The sequence below is a fragment of the Triticum dicoccoides genome, chromosome 3A (genome assembly GCF_002162155.2).
Source record: "Triticum dicoccoides isolate Atlit2015 ecotype Zavitan chromosome 3A, WEW_v2.0, whole genome shotgun sequence".
Taxonomy (NCBI): Eukaryota; Viridiplantae; Streptophyta; class Magnoliopsida; order Poales; family Poaceae; genus Triticum; species Triticum dicoccoides.
Window position 1 is genome coordinate 385,581,177 of NC_041384.1, and position 6,473 is coordinate 385,587,649.

The window sequence follows — 6,473 nt, forward strand, 5'->3', positions numbered from 1 at the left end:
CATCGTTTATGTGAATTATGCAACGCCATCTTGTTTAGCCAGGCATCATATATGTGAATTTTGCAATGCCATCCTGCTTAGCCAGTCATCTTATATGTAAATTATATCAGGCCATCCTTTTTTCGTTACATATTACATTTGTCAACAATGTTAGTACATTCAACTGCCCTTCATGTGCATCAGCCATTTGACACGGTGATGGCAAATTCTGGAGTGAAAACAAGGTCTTCAGAGCAGACTATGCTATCTGACGAAGCGCATATCTCGCTGGTTACGGATAGCTCCTCAGAGGAGGATTCAGAGACAGATGACCAGTCCTATTCCCCCCCCGAGGTGTATGCTCTAACTTGGCAGGGTTATGTTGCTCATATCGTGTGTATGGTGTCTCGCATTGCTATGTCATTTGATTAGTTTATACATGCTTTGTGTGAATGCCACCTATTCAGTGTCTAATTACCATATATGTGAATTATGCATTGCCATCTTGTTGCAAGACATTATATATGTGAATTATACAATGCTATCTTGTTGCAAAGGTATTATATATGTGAATTATGCAATGCCATGTTGTTTAGACAATCATCATGTATGTGAATTATATCATGCTATCATTTTTTTGTATTACATGTTCCATTTGTCGACAACGTTTGTATATTCAACTACTCTTCCTGTGCATTAGCCATTTGAAGCAGTGATGGAAGTATCTGGAGTGAAAACAAGGTATTCAGAGCAGACAATGCTACCTGCTGAAGCAGACATCTTGCTGGTTACAGAGAGCTCCTCAGAGGAGGATTCAGAGACTGATGACCAGTCCTATTTCCCCCCTGAGGTCTATGCTCAAACTTGGGAGGGTTATATTACCCATGTCATGCATGTTGTCTTGCATTGCTTAGTTTTTACATCATATATGGATTGCCATCTGCTTACTTTCTTACTATATAAATCATATATTTGAATTATATCGTGCCATCATGTTTACATAGTACATACATATCATCTATCTGAATTATGGCATGGCAACCCATTTAATAAAGACATCATATAGTTATATCATCTCATCCTGTTTAGTGTTTACAGTCATCATATTTTGAATTATGGCATTCTATCCGTGAATGTGTGTGAATTATGGCATGCCAACCTATTTAATAAACACATTATATAGTTATGTCATGTCATCCTATTTACATAGTCTCATATTTTGAACTATGTCTTTCCATCTTTTTTAGTTAGCCATCATAATGTGAAATTGTGTCATGATATCCTGTTTAGTTAGCCATCATATATGTGAAATTGTGTCATGCTATCCTGTTTGGTTAGACAACATAAATATGAATGATTTCATGCCCTCTTTTATTCCCCACTATCCATTGCACCTGTCTATCATACAATGTCTATACTTTCAAATACTTTTCTTCTTTATGAGCCATTTGAATTGGAGAGCGTGATGGCAGTATCTAAGGGAGTAACAACACGGTCTTCAGAAAAGATAGTGCTACCAGTTGATGCAGATAGAACCACGGTTGTACTTGCCCAAGGACCAGATCCACCACACATAACCTAGACTCTCGCAGATTGTACCCCTACCCAGTTGGACAGAGAACCAGCTACACCCCTTCTAACCCCAACCCCGGCAGATAGTAACCCAGTTCCAGTTGACACAGCACCATCTCCACCACAGAGCACCCAAACACGAGCGGTTAGTAAGGGAACTGCAGTGCCCAAAGCACGAGGACCACCACTCCGAATCCCAACTCAACGCTTAAAGGAGAAGAAGATTTGTTCTCAGGTCAGGTTCTGTAGCTATGGTCCATACGCCTTTGCTCTTGCATTACTGTATTTACTCATACCAACTATTTTCAAATTTTAAGGATGGAATTGAAACTCCAATGGCTCAACAGGTATGTTTTAAACATGTTTCTTTAACTGGTTTGCTGTTGTAACCTGCTCTATGTTGATTTCAGTTTCAATTGAATAAACAGTTATGTTCTCATGTCATGCACATTACAAGTGTTGTTATTGCTCTATAGTTACCCACACTTATATTCTGTCTATTCTCCTTTGTCGTGAACAAATATTATTTGAACTGTGTCTCTATCTTGATTTGGCAACAAAAACTAGAATGATATAGACCATAAAGTGACCATGGTACATAGATATATGTTTGTTTCATGCTGTTATCCTGTCCACTTTACTACTGAACTCATTTACCAAAATGAGTTTCATATACAACATGGTAAACATTTGATGTGTCTGCTTGTTTCTCTTTTAGAATGCGGACAAAATATTGGAGAACAGTATTGCGTTATCCAATGGTAAAGGAAGTAATGCAGATAAGGTTCAAGATGGTGAGACATCCCTATTGGTATCCAAGAAAGCTGATAAAAACTATCTTGACGACAGTGAGGGAACCGAGAAGTCCTGTCTTGATGTAGTGTTCGAGTTACTGGCCACTACTGCTGGCACAAGCTCTTCGAACTCGCTGCCTGAATCAGTTCGTCTTCTTGAGTCTCAACTTCAAGTTGAAAGACATCGATCAGCTGTGCTGCGACAGGAAGCTGAAGGACTGAGGAAGTCCTTGCAGAATTCAGATGCATATTTTCTGGTGCAACAGCAAGCGCTGGAGGATTTAAGCGCCAAACAAGAGAAAGTTAATAAGCTTTCTAAGCATCTTGCCAGCATTATGGGTACCCAGGATATTGTATCTTGAGATCTTATGAAGTGGTTTCAGTTTTGGATTTGTTTTGCTGCAGCGTTTATTTGCGCTGGTCGCCAACTTTGACAACTAGTGTATATGATATGCTACTTTGTTCCCTATATTTGCACTGGTGGCGAACTTTGATGCCCAGTGGATGTAATATGTGTAATAGCCGTGATAGCCTAGCGTTAGTTGCTTGCTTATTTATTTCCTTGTTGTATTGTTTATTTGTTTGCTTGTAGTCATTGCAGTTCTTTTTCCGCGGTTAGCTAGTGGCTGCAATAACCTATTTTTTAAAACTAGGCCACAATAACCATGGGCTAATATTTACTGTAGTGACACTGGGCCTCCTACTGGCCGTAGAAACAGTGGGCCTTCTACGGGACGTAGAAACAATGGGCCTTCTACGGGCCGTAGAAACAATGGGCCTTCTACGGGTCGTATCATCAATGGGCCTTATATGGGCCGTATGATCGATTGGCCAAACATGGGCCAAACAGACCGCATTATGGCCGTAAACGGGCTAGAGTTGGAATCGTCCGTTCATGGGCTGACCATAACGGGCCATCATTAATAGGCCGTATTTGATGATGCTATGAAAACGGCCCAATGTATTAACGTACCACAAACGGGCCGACTGTAACCACAGGCTGAATTTGGCCCACAAGTAGAAAATGACAGTAACGGTCCATAAGAAAACGAATGCTTGAAATGAGCCCAAGAATAAATGGGCTCTGAGAAGGCCGAAAGATAACATGGGTTGGAAACAGCCCAATGGAATAACGGGCCGTTAATGGGTATAACGTGATACATTGTTCATTACGGGCTAGTTTCACCATGGGGCGTTAATGGGTGTAAAGTGATACACTGTTCATTACGAGCCAGTTTCACCACGGGCCGTTAATAGGCCAAGAGTTACATAGGCCCTCATATGGGCCGAAAGATGGCATGGGCCATACATGGGCCAGAAGTGAAAATGGGCTGGAATCATATTGGGTGGCCCAGATGACGCTACTGAGCCTAATTCGGATAGGGCGTAACGGGCCTTGGGTTAGCGGGCTGTAAATGGGCTATATGCGAATAGGTCGTTAACAGGCTTTACATGGGCCGGCCCACCACCTTTTGACCAAGTCAGACGGGCCGGCCTTTTCATAGGAATGGGCCTCTGTTGGGCCGTGCCACATGTCGATGTATCATAGGTGCCTTCTATCCAATGAGTGGATGACATTTGTCCCAACGATGATCCGACACGTGTTTCCTCCAGCCAATGATGATTTTACACGTGGAAAATCCCCATTGGTCGGGGCTGTTAACGGGTTATCGGATCCAAAACCCGACCCGATAGCTTAACGACGTTCCATTACGGTGGATGCCATGTGTCAGTCACCCTTGACGAAAGCACTTCTGTGACGCGGGATTTATCGTCATGGAAGTGGACACTTCCGTGATGATAATTTTGGTAATGTCATGGAACACTTCTACGACAGCACAAGTATGACTATCTTGATTCTGTCATAAAATCGTCATGGATGTACATGCATGACAGAAAATGCGACCTACTGTGACAAACACATATCATCACGGAAGTGTATTTTTTTTGTAGTGATGGCGACAGATTCCCCTCTCCGGAGCCCCGAACAGACTCCAGATCAGCCCTCTCGAGAGGTTTTAGGGCTTGGCAGCGGCTCCATATCATAAAACGCGATGAATTCTTCTCTCTGATTTTTCTCCCCGAAAGCAAATATATAGAGTTGGAGTTGAGGTCGGAGGAGCTCCAGGGGGCCCATGAGGTAGGGGGCGCGCCCTAGGGGGGCAGGTGCTCCCCCACCCTCGTGGACAGGTGGCGGTCCCCCTGGTCTTCGTCTTTTGCAAAGGATTTTTTTATTATTTCCGAATAGATGTTCCGTGAAGTTTCAGGTCATTTCGAGAACTTTTGTTTCTGCACATAAATAACACCATAGCAATTCTACTAAAAAAAACATCAGTCCGGGTTAGTTCCATTCAAATCATGCAAGTTAGAGTCCAAAACAAGGGCAAAAGTGTTTGGAAAAGTAGATACGACGGAGACGTATCAATTTACCATTGGGATCTATGTCAATTTGGCATTTGACGGGCATTGGTGTGGAAGCCGGCTTGACATCACTTAGCTTGCATCTCTTGAGGATGTCTTGAGTGTATTTGGCCAGGTTGATAAAGGTTCCTTCTCTTCTTTTCTTGATTTCGAACCCGAGAAAGAACTTCAACTCTCCCATCATGGACATCTTGAACTTTGAGGTCATGAGAGCGGCAAACTCCTCATTGAAAGCTTTGTTAGGGGAACCAAAGATAATATTATCAACTTATAGTTGGCATACAAACAACTCCCCTTTGACCTTCTTGGTAAAAAGAGTGGGATCGATTTTCCCAATTTCAAACCCACGATCTTGCAACAGCTCGGTAAGGTGCTCATACCACACACGTGGGGCTTGTTTAAGGCCATATAGCGCCTTATCGAGTTGGTACACATGATCAGGGAAACAGGGATCCTCGGACACCAGGGGTTGTTTGACATATACCAACTCATTAATAGGACCATTATGAAAAGAACTCTTCACATCCATTTGTTGCAACTTAAAGTTATGATGAGAAGCATAAGCAATCAACAAACGAATGGATTCAATGCGAGCAATGGGAGCAAAGGTTTCACCGTAGACGATACCCTCGACTTGGGAGTAGCCTTGTGCTACCAACTGAGCCTTGTTGCGAACGATAATCAAATGAGCATATTTCTTGTTCTTGAATATCCACTTGGTTCCAATGACATTATGATTCCCCATTGTCCTTGGCACCAATCTCCACACTTTGTTGTGCTCGAAGTTATTGAGTTCTTCATGCATGGGATTAAGCCAATCCGGATCCTCGAGTGTCTCATAGCCCTTTTGGGGTTTGATGTCTACTAAACAACCTTCTTCTTGTAGACGTTGTTGGGCCTCCAAGTGCAGAGGTTTGTACGACAATAGCAAATTTCCCTCAAGTGGATGACCTAAGGTTTATCAATCCGTAGGAGGCGTAGGATGAAGATGGTCTCTCTAAAGCAACCCTACAACCAAATAACAAAGAGTCTCTTGTGTCCCCAACACACCCAATACAATGGTAAATTGTATAGTGCACTAGTTCGGCGAAGAGATGGTGATACAAGTGGTATATGGATGATAGATAAAGGTTTTTGTAATCTGAAAATATAAAAACGGCAAGGTAACTAATGATAAAAGTGAGCACAAACGGTATTGCAATGCTAGGAAACAAGGCCTAGGGTTCATACTTCCGCTAGTGCAAGTTCCCTCAACAATACTAACATAATTGGATCACATAACTATCCCTCAACATGCAACAAAGAGTCACTCCAAAGTCACTAATAGCGGAGAACAAACGAAGAGATTATGGTAGGGTACGAAACCACCTCAAAGTTATTCTTTCCAATCAATCCGTTGGGCTATTCCTATAAGTGTCACAAACAACCCTAGAGTTCGTACTAGAATAACACCTTAAGACACAAATCAACCAAAACCCTAATGTCACCTAGATACTCCAATGTCACCTCAAATATCCGTGGGTATGATTATACGATATGCATCACACAATCTCAGATTCATCTATTCAACCAACACATAGAACCTCAAAGAGTGCCCCAAAGTTTCTACGGAAGAATCACGAAGAAAACGTGTTCCAACCCCTATGCATAGGTCATGGGCGGAACCCGCAAGTTGATCACCAAAACATACATCAAGTGAATCACGTG